The sequence below is a fragment of the Silene latifolia genome, chromosome 7 (genome assembly GCF_048544455.1).
Source record: "Silene latifolia isolate original U9 population chromosome 7, ASM4854445v1, whole genome shotgun sequence".
In the NCBI taxonomy this organism is placed as follows: domain Eukaryota; kingdom Viridiplantae; phylum Streptophyta; class Magnoliopsida; order Caryophyllales; family Caryophyllaceae; genus Silene; species Silene latifolia.
The window spans coordinates 59,074,069-59,086,566 of NC_133532.1; positions in this window are offsets into that span (position 1 = coordinate 59,074,069).

A 12,498-nucleotide genomic window follows, 5' to 3' on the forward strand; every position below is an offset into this window, starting at 1 on the left:
GAAATTTTAATTAGTCTGATATGTGGATGACATATTGATCATTGCGAATGATTTAAGACTTTTGGAGTATTATAATACATCTTGAATATCCGGATTTATGAAGATAAATCCACATGATATTAGCGTCAGTAAGAAGTCTTATGTTGATAAGATTCATGACTAGTTCAATTAAATTGAACATATTTGATTGATTTCATTTGCTTCCGCTGCCGAATCTGTAACACCCCGGTTTATAGAAGAAGTCCTCGTCAAGACATTCCCTCATAAACCGGACTGTTACCATCTCGGTTTCCCGAGGTAGTGAATAACAAATTAAACTCCAAGGCAATTTATTTAATATTTAACTTAATTATTACAAATTCTCTTTTCAAATTAAATTACAAGAACTGACGTAAATAAAAGTGAAGTCTTCTAGATGATGATCTAGTTACTAGGTCGTCTGATCCAGTGTCTCACTCCCATCAAGCTCCCGTCCTATCTCTTAAACCTGTCAAGTTTGCTCCCCATAAAACGGTTCATCACAGGTGTCACGAATACACAGGGTCAACCACGAGGTTGAGTAGGGAAAATAATAAAACAATAAAATATGATATGCATGATACTCCGTCACCTCCATCTCCATCTCAACTCATCACACACATCTCATAACCCGGACAATCCAGCCATACCGATCCCCGGTAGACTATATATCGACCGAAGCCGATCTGCCAGCTCAACAGCTGAGGACACCAGGGCAAGTCCTGCAGAACCCGCCTGGGCCTTATCACAACATCACATCGTATCTCAACATCGTCACCACCACCTCATCCTCCAACTCCAATGCATATGAAATGCTCAACAGTTATTAATGCAATGCAATATGTATATAAATCACTGAACTGATAAATCATAAAGTCATGCCCGTTACCCGATGTTGTGATATCATACTCAATACGATCAAATCGGTCAATCACCTTTCCGAATATAAATGATAACGTAAATCAACAACCAGGAATCAAGTTAACACAATTCAACAATGACGATAATAGGACAAGTGTATTTCCCTACCTCAAGGTGCCAAAAAACCAATTAAGCGATTAAAAGCGGTCAATGGACAGATGTCCAATAATATTCCATCTCAAAATCGTTCTCTGAAAGATAAATAATGATAACAATTACTTAACTATTCCCGTTCCCAACATAGAGGGTTATTAATGATAGGACTTCCTAAAAATGGAAACTTTCCCGATATAGTAACTTTCCTTTAAACCCGACTCAAGATAATTAATTATGATTAATTATTATTTTATCTTAACAACTCGGAACTAAAACCCAAAATGGTAATTAAAGGATTAACGAATTATGTGATTTAATAAAACCCGAATCAATCATTTGAATAACTCGACACCCGACTCAAAATATGTTTTTAATTATTTTAATACACTCGGGAATCAATTAAATAAATTATTTAATGACACGGGAATTATATTAATTAATTAAGAGTACGACCAATTACGAAATACAACGATTAACTATGAAAACCCGTTTCAAAAACAACTCGAATAACCCGTCATCACCCCCGTCCCTTCACACACGCTCACCCGCCACCACAGCCACCACGTGGCCGTGTCAACCGCCACTCACACACCCACTCCTCTGCCCCAGCCACCAACGGCCACCCCCATCAAGGGGTCGATCGCCGGCGAGTCAAACCAGGCCGCCATTTGGCCTGTTCACCACCACGCTCACCAACACCCCCTGTTCTCCCTTTACCACCACCGCAGTCCAACACGTGTCCCCTGCCAAACAACCACCGTCCTACTCTCCGTCAACCCACGAACACCGACACCACAGCACCACCGTCTCGACCTCCCCTAGTCCACGGTGGTGCCACCCAAAACCCACCTGTCTAAACTCCCCGAAAACCCGTGTAATAACCCGTTTCTACCACCACCCGTCGATGCCGCCAATCTCTACCCCTACAACCACCTATGACCACCCTAACCACCACCACTATACTCGCCTATACCCCCATTATCATTACCCCGACACCAACCACCAAGAACCTCACCAAGACACGAACAACCCTCCCAAAAACCCGACAGACAGAAATGAAAACAGAGAAGGGAGGTGAACGCTTACCTTTCCGCCACCACAACGGCCACCTATAGCCACCTATGAACGTCGACAAGCTTCCCTAGCTCTTCCTTGCAGTGCCCTCAATCACCCACGGCCACTCTCTCTCTCTCTATATGCGTGAGGTTTGATGTGGAGGCCGATGAAGGAGGGAGGCGGGCCGAGGGAAGAGGGAGGCGGGTTGGAGGGGTTACTATTAGGTTTAGGTTTTGGTTTAGGTTTAGGGTTATGGTTAGTGTTAATTAGGGTTAATTGGGCCTTAGGGTTTAATTGGGCTGACAGTTATTGGGCCACTCACATGTGTCACTCACATTTCAATTCCATATAAAACCGTCTCAATTAACTTATATCGATATAACGCGGGTTAAATAAAATAACTTAATGAAATTATCGACTCAATAATTTACCCGACTTAATTAGTAATATGAATTGTATAATAATTAATATATACTAATATCCATTTAATTTATTATATAAAATACGGAGTATTACAGTCTTCCCCCCTTAAAATGAACTTCGTCCCGAAGTTCGCTCCCGTACCCAAACCTCAAAATGGTATTGTATATCGTACCTACGGAAGTCACGCATTTCTAACTTGGTTAACACACCCTTTTGACACATCAATTACACATAACAAATACGAAATGTTACATTCTGCCCTCCTAAAAATAAACTTCGTCCCGAAGTTTAACTCATCATTACTTAGCCAACTAACTATAACTAACAACTACCTGAGAACACAAATGTTTAACAACTAAATAATCACCTGAGAACATCATCGTCTTTCCATCTCAATTCCGATCTCAAACTCAACATAAACTCATTAACCATGGTCGCACTGGACCGCAAACGTATCTCCCGTAACCATAACTCAGCTCATAGGCTAACTCATAACACATTATCAGTAGTTTAATCACACTCTCCTTTTACACATCGACCAACTAACCGAAGTAGGAACAAAACATATAGGACTCATTTGCATAGATACCCCACAACTAAACGTCAACTTGGTCACTATAACCTACAAACAAGTGCAAATTAAGCATCAAGATTTTACAATCCTCCCCAACTAAAAACATGGTTACGTCCTCGTAACCTTCATTATTATAACAAGGTTCTCAAACTACTGCTAACAACTGAAAAAGGATAACAGATTCACAACTCACGTTCAAGTTAACTAATCCTTACCAAGACAACCAATATACCAACTCTCTCAAGGAAGCTACCGTTACCAGTAAAATTATTAGTAGTTATTCATTTTACTAATCATTGTAATCTCATACCTTAGAAACATAGGGAATCAATCAACATGAGAAAAGAACTAGGGTCAAAACTTGATAAATCGATTTATGAAAATTTATAACCTAATAGGTCCAATCATCTTTCCTTTTCTTAATTGTACAGATTTAGGTCTAGACACGGAATCAATAAAATGAAGACAACCAGTTTAGCAAAGACTTATCATCTTTGAAATATTTTTAATCCTCATAACAAAAGGGTTTGGTATTTATTCATAAATGACGAAAGCACATTGATTGGCAAATTTTTATAACTTATTGGTCGAGTCAAACAAGCGATTAAACAGCGATATTGAAAAGTTAACATACAAGACTATCATGCATAAAATTTCGTTCTTGGTATTGAATATATTTAAACTGCACCCAACACAATGACATACAAGATTAATGTATTTAACGACACCAATTTTACAAATATTCGTTACCTGTCATGCTAATATTAACGTACGATGTTGACACACAACTCACTTAAATCACCACATTACATTTCATGGTTTGACATTCGTATTTAACCACAACCCACCAATTCGCTATATGAACGAACAACATGACTAATTTATCCCACTACTTATGACTCCGTTCTAGTTTCATTCCTCCAGACTAGCAATTATCATGGACACATACAACCGGACACTTTGGCCGGAATTCTCATTCCGAATTTATACTCACACGGCAAAATTTGACTTTATTTTCAAAACTTTTACTTTCCTACTGAACGGTGAATATTTTCTCGACATAATCTTATAACAGGGTCGTCATAGAATCCATTTACAGCTTACTACGAAACTCGAAATCAGATAAACTTAATTCAATTCCTTTAACAAAACAAGCTTAGGTGTCGACTCATATATCGTAATTTACAGGTTCATCTTGTTTATTTCAGTCCTATCTTTATTAATGAACCACTATTATTTAAAACAATGCATATCATGTGAATTATCAAAAGGTTATCCCTTTATAATATTGCCAACATAGTTATCATAACCAATCCTTATTAGAATATAATTGATAGTGATGACTCGAGAATATAGATATGCTAAATGTCGTATTATATCAAACAGTTTCCTTTACATCATGCTCCTACAATTGCAAGAATCCCTTTAGTATTTTATGACGATGCAATGGTGAACACATCCACTAAGAATTAACAACACTGTTTATTTTCATGTTATAGGTTTTAGGTTTAACTGAAATAATTTAATGCATTGAAAGTAATAAGTATAACTTTAGGCACACAACTCACATGAAAGTCTTTAAACTCAGATGACATCCTACATGTGGGAACATTTAGACATAATCATTACTACCATCCATGTGTAAACATTTAAACATAATTATTATAATATTCATGCGAGTATATTAGAACAATCAAATTGACTTTTAACGCCATCAACTTTACCAAGATATGACAATATAGTTTTATATTTTATATATATATCGGACCACTATGCAAATATGATGAACATATCCGAGATATTACAACATGCCAAATGTATATAACGTATGCAAACAATCTGGACTCGTATAGAATATTTCACCCTCGATTTAAATCAAATTAAGCTATCCAATTTTACTCATACTATCATGCCAACAAGGTTATCAACTAAGTTTTAATTTTATCACTTGTTAAGATACATCACTACTGAACATGCGTGCTACTATCGTCGTATAAGGACATTATAATTTTACATTACTAAGACTCATGAATCAATCAAACAACTGTCTGAAAACTTAACATAGAATGCACATTTTAAATGTTTTGATTTACGTTGTACCTTCCAAAAATTACGAATAAATAATTATTCGATTAAAACTTGATTCATATTACCTTTATAAAACACGGTGAGTTCAAAACACAGGGAAAAAGAATTAGGTTTAAAGCTCAAGAATTCCATTTTTAAAGAATTTTACAACTCAGTTTGCTAAATTTATTATTTAATATTGAGACATCAAGATTTTTAGGGATTTATCAATTCGAAAACATATGCGAATTTTATGATCGATGGAGTTGGAATTATGCGAAAATTATTAATACAATTTAAATGAGGATTTTTTTTTTTTCAAAACCGTTGGTCAAACATCACTGCACAGAAACTTCCTAACCACAGCTTACTAAAATATTAATTACTCCTAGTCTGTATATCCTATAAGCGTGAAACTGACGTCAAATGAACACTAACTCACGAGGCTATCTCTCATAAAATTTTCATCCATGGGTAATAAACAGAGAAGAAATGACAGTAAGGTCAATTAAAGAGTAACATCAACCAAAACGAGTTTTATCACTAAGTCATTCATTTCTATGTCCCAATTCTTACCACTATACTATCGATACTAATCCATCCTGACTTAAATCTAACACTGTACTTACGTAAACATCTATCCCATAAATACCCTTCGCATCTTGATCTACTCATTACATCTAAATCACGATTGTGATGACTAAAGATATGGAATTCTATCGTGTTTCTTATTACTATCACAAGACTATACTAACATGGCTTTGGGATCACATAACCGCATATTACTAGATATAGTAGTACTATCAACACATCATTCATACAAAAAAATACTTACCGTAGCGTTGTCCTGCAATAACCAATGTATCAATCAATTAACACTTAGGCAACGATAGATGAATTTCCTGTTCAACCTCAAGCACTATTCTACCCTTTCTCTCGTATACACTCATGGTTTCCGGTTCAACTGAGAGGACCACAGGTTCGGTGTGAGGGGGCCCCTAACTCATACCTTACCGTAGTATGCTCCTAACAGTTCTATCCCGGGTTCATTTTAATTAGACACATCCTATGTTCATTGGGTTCATTGGTTTAGGCCTGAGGATCGTTCGCTCTGATACCACTTTGTAACACCCCGGTTTATAGAAGAAGTCCTCGTCAAGACATTCCCTCATAAACCGGACTGTTACCATCTCGGTTTCCCGAGGTAGTGAATAACAAATTAAACTCCAAGGCAATTTATTTAATATTTAACTTAATTATTACAAATTCTCTTTTCAAATTAAATTACAAAAACTGACGTAAATAAAAGTGAAGTCTTCTAGATGATGATCTAGTTACTAGGTCGTCTGATCCAGTGTCTCACTCCCATCAAGCTCCCGTCCTATCTCTTAAACCTGTCAAGTCTGCTCCCCATAAAACGGTTCATCACAGGTGTCACGAATACACAGGGTCAACCACGAGGTTGAGTAGGGAAAACAATAAAACAATAAAATATGATATGCATGATACTCCGTCACCTCCATCTCCATCTCAACTCATCACACACATCTCATAACCCGGACAACCCAGCCATACCGATCCCCCGGTAGACTATATATCGACCGGCCGATCTGCCCACTCAACGACCGAGGACACCAGGGCAAGTCTGCGCAGAACCCGCCCTGGGCCTTATCACAACATCACATCGTATCTCAACATCGTCACCACCACCTCATCCTCCAACTCCAATGCATATGAAATGCTCAACAGTTATTAATGCAATGCAATATGTATATAAATCACTGAACTGATAAATCATAAAGTCATGCCCGTTACCCGATGTTGTGATATCATACTCAATACGATCAAATCGGTCAATCACCTTTCCGAATATAAATGATAACGTAAATCAACAACCAGGAATCAAGTTAACACAATTCAACAATGACGATAATAGGACAAGTGTATTTCCCTACCTCAAGGTGCCAAAGAAATCCAATTAAGCGATTAAGCGAGTCAATGGACAGATGTCCAATAATATTCCATCTCAAAATCGTTCTCTGAAAGATAAATAATGATAACAATTACTTAACTATTCCCGTTCCCAACATAGAGGGTTATTAATGATAGGACTTCCTAAAAATGGAAACTTTCCCGATATAGTAACTTTCCTTTAAACCCGACTCAAGATAATTAATTATGATTAATTATTATTTTATCTTAACAACTCGGAACTAAAACCCAAAATGGTAATTAAAGGATTAACGAATTATGTGATTTAATAAAACCCGAATCAATCATTTGAATAACTCGACACCCGACTCAAAATATGTTTTTAATTATTTTAATACACTCGGGAATCAATTAAATAAATTATTTAATGACACGGGAATTATATTAATTAATTAAAAGTACGACCAATTACGAAATACAACGATTAACTATGAAAACCCGTTTCAAAAACAACTCGAATAACCCGTCATCACCCCCGTCCCTTCACACACGCTCACCCGCCACCACAGGCCACCACGTGGCCGTGTCAACCGCCACTCACACACCCACTCGCCCCACCACCAACGGCCACCCCCATCGGGTCGATCGCGCCGGCGAGTCAAACCAGGCCGTCATTTGGCCTGGTTCACCACCACGGCCACCAACACCCCCCTGTTCTCCCTTTACCACCACCGCAGTCCAACACGTGTCCCCTGCCAAACAACCACCGTCCTACTCTCCGTCAACCCACGAACACCGACACCACAGCACCACCGTCTCGACCTCCCCCTAGTCCACGGTGGTGCCACCCAAAACCCACCTGTCTAAACTCCCCTGAAAACCCGTGTAATAACCCGTTTCTACCACCCTGTCGATGCCGCCAATCTCTGCCCTTACAACCACCTATGACCACCCTAACCACCACCACTATACTCGCCCTATACCCCCCATTATCATTACCCCGACACCAACCACCAGCAACCTCACCAAGACACGAACAACCCTCCCAAAAACCCGACAGACAAAAATGAAAACAGAGAAGGGAGGTGAACGCTTACCTTTCCGCCACCACAACGGCCACCTATAGCCACCTATGAACGTCGACAAGCTTCCCTAGCTCTTCCTTGCAGTGCCCTCAATCACCCACGGCCACTCTCTCTCTCTCTATATGCGTGAGGTTTGATGTGGAGGTGATGAAGGAGGGAGGCGGGCGAGGGAAGAGGAGGCGGGTTGGAGGGGGTTACTATTAGGTTTAGGTTTTGGTTTAGGTTTAGGGTTATGGTTAGTGTTAATTAGGGTTAATTGGGCCTTAGGGTTTAATTGGGCTGACAGTTATTGGGCTACTCACATGTGTCACCACATTTCGAATTCCATATAAAACCGTCTCAATTAACTTATATCGATATAACGCGGGTTAAATAAAATAACTTAATGAAATTATCGACTCAATAATTTACCCGACTTAATTAGTAATATGAATTGTATAATAATTAATATATACTAATATCCATTTAATTTATTATATAAAATACGGAGTATTACAGAATCAATTAAAAAGAAATGATGTATAACACTTCATATGCTTTGAGTATGATGAATTGTTTTCAAAAATCGAATTTAAGTAATCTTTACCAAGTAAGCTATAAAGATTACCCTTAAGTGCTTGCAGAAGCATTAAGGAAGTAAAGCAAAGTGTTTATGATGCAATATTGTGTAAGGGTGTTACACAAGTGACAATTGACAATTGAGATTGCGCATGGTTTCCGACAAAACCATAATCAAAACACAATAGGATGGTTAAGATACCATTGTGGCAATGTTAATTAAGAAGTAGATTTTCTAGAATCGTTCTAGGCAATAAAGAACAATGAGAGATATTTATAACGGAAATTGAGTACACTTGCGATCATGAGATGTGCAAGAAAGATGAGTCCCGCACACCTGTGAAAACAAAGGGGAGCTATTCTTAGGCTAGAGGGTCTATGTCTTGATTGGATCTCGACACGTATTTCGAAAGTTTTGTAATGCAAATGTATACATTACAAAGGAAAACGAGTATGTAGTGAGGTTGAGTAAGGTACAAGAAATTGATAAAACCTACTAACCAAAGCCTTCTCAAAGGCTAAACAAGATGAGTCATGTCATTTCAATTGAATTGAAATGAACAACTATGTACAAGATCAAATTAGATTATAGAACATGAAATAGTAATCAGGCATTGACTATTCATGTGTGATAATCGCATTTGTCGTTCGAGTTTTATTTTAAAACTCTTTTATTATACTTTGTTACATCCAAACGGGTTGTAGAGACAATTGAATCCCGTTAAAGTGAACACGGATTAGCATAGTATTCGCCCATAGTCACTTGTATGAGGTGACGTCTCGAAGTGACTAGAGTGTGATGCGATTGATGGCAAGTTCAAGTGCCATACGGTCATGTGAGATGACTAGTCGATCACATAGGCAGATGTTAGGAACACCTTGTCGGGCCTTATGACCGCTTATAGAGTTCGGCAAATTTATATAGCCTGGTCGTGGCGAGAGTCGCTAGAGTATTCTAATGAGTCGATTTTTTTGACTAAAGACTATTCACCTAAGATGGCACAGTTTGATTAACTTTGATTTGTGTTACTACGACCTTCGTAAATGGGGTCAAATGGGCATATTTTGGGTTATGATGGTGTGGCTAGTCGAAGGGAATGAGTGCGATAGGAATTGTCCATCCCCTTGTCAGGGTTAAAACAATATCTCAGGGCCACTCGAGGAGTAATTAACTGGAAATGCGTGGCCACGCTCGGAAGGTATCCAGAGTGGATAAATCCGGTCAAACAGTTATTCTCCAGATCGAGGAAACCACTCTCGATATGATCACTTGCAAGTACGACCTGAAAGACACCTTGCATTGAGTGGGAGATAGTAATAGGACAAGAGAATTGGTGACGCACACTTGTCGAGGACAAGTGGGAGATTGTTGGGAAATGTGTCCTCAACAATAGTGCGATCACATGATTTAAATATCATTATTAAATCTCATTTTAAGAATACATGTGGGATGTAATATTTTACAGTCAACTGGTCCACACATAGCGGTAATGATTGGCTGACTAGAGTTTGACATTACTGTCGTGCGACGGTGGTGATCAGTTGATCCCCTTAGGTCATACCTATAGGGAAATACTCTTAATTGATTATTTAATTGATCGTATACCGATACGAGTTAATTAAATTACTTAAAATTGACGGATGATTTTGTGAGTACAATTTACGTATCTTATTGTAAATATGATTAAATGAGATACGGTCTAAGTAATCGAATTATTTTATTACTTAGATGAAATTATTGTTTAAAGAAACAATTGAAACGGAATGAATAAATTATTATAAATACAGAATGTTGTAGTTTATAATTTGGAAACATTTTTGGTACAAGTAATTACGAATTACTAGTCGATTTTGTAAATGACATATTTTATGAGTATGTTGATTTTTAATATGTTAAAAATACATTACATTGTGACATGTCATGTAACATGTTACATGTGACAAATTTGACAAATTACAAAATAAAATGGGTTCTCCATTTTATGCTTAAAAACCGAAAATGAGGAGGTAGTGTAAGATATATATTGTGTTTTTATCTTGAGTGGAAAACACAATCATGATATCTAAGTACTAGCCTTGCAAGCCTAAGCTTTTGAGAAGAGCAAAAACAAAAGGCATTGGGCATACTACCCAATGCTCTTTTTTTTCGGCCTCCCACAAGAAAGAGAGGAGAGCTCTTCTCTTTAATTTTTAATTATTCATTCTTCCCATCTTTTTCTAGTGTAAGAAAATCCTCCAAAACTCTCTACAATTTATGATAATTCTAGAGAAATAAAATCTCACAAAAACATCACCTCTTGACCGAAATTTTCAAGAGCCAAAATACAATTTATTTTGTGTCATTTTTATGGTGAAACTAATATTATAACTAGATCTAAATAGTATTGGTTTATTAAGATGTATTCCTTGGGTATATGCTTTTGGGAGGGATTCTACCTTTGAATCCTTGTTCTTCCATTTGGAGAGCTCAAGAACAAGTGAGTAGGTGAACTCACTTGTGCCCATAAATCCGAAAATCACATGGTGAGATATAGATTTTTCCATCTCTTTAATTAATGTTTGCATGCATAAGACCTTTATTAATTTTATGACAAATTAATTTATAAACATATATGAATATGTTAGTGTATATAGATCTACATTTCATTCAATTTCACCTCATTAATTTATATTTGTTGTGAAATAAAGAGAAGAGAGAATTGTAGAGAGAAGAAAAGAGAGACATAACAATTTATTATTGCATTATGAGAGAGTATATATACACATACAATGAAGGTAGCGTTTTGCATAAGATAATACATCCTAGAATATTCTAAGATATGGACATCCATATATTTTTACATGATAATATTTCATAACACTCCCCCTTGGATGTCCATTACTAAAGAACATGCCTCATTAAAAACCTTACTAGAAAAACCCTGTGGGAAAAACATTAGAAAGGAAAAGAGTACAGTATCTTCTAAACACGCATAACAACCTGCCTCGTTAAAACCTTTCCATGGAAAACCCAGTGAGACAAAACAACGGATAAGGAAAAAGAGTACAGCGCGTGCCTACTCCTCCTGATTATTAAATAACTTGATAAATCTTGAAATGATATATGATTTGACATAACTTCTCGATTGTTGAAATATAATTCATCTTCGTTGATAACTTGATATCTTCAATTAGTATAAATTCTTGATAATTTCAATCATCATACTTCATCGGAACTCAAAATCTGGATATGATCATTTCATAATAACTCTTGAATCTTCATTTCAAATAATACCTCCATAGTTATCATGGAGTTTCTCCTCAATATATGACATAGCATTATATGTCCAAAATAACTGTTATCGTAATAATAATGACAATCATAACTTTAGCGTAAGAATACGCGTGTATAGTGCTACCTCGTTAAAAACCTTGCTAGGAAAAACCTATTAGGACAAAAAACCTAGTCGAAAGGAAAAAAGAGTGTAGATATCATTCCTTAATTCCTTGTCTTAAGAGAATCATTTTGATAATTATTGAATAAATCATCCAATACCTTTGAGCGATTTTCTTTGTTAAACCGCATATGTATGGATCTCATTGTAGACTTTGATTACATTATTTTCCAATCGTTATGGTACTTCTGGATGATAAACTAATTTCACATTTTTAACAAGAAGCTCATTTAAATCATTATTCTCATATGCCCAAATTTTAGGTTGAGACAATAATAATTTCCTTCAAGTAAACTCTACAGAAGTTTGAATATTCCATTTTGAAAATAATCAC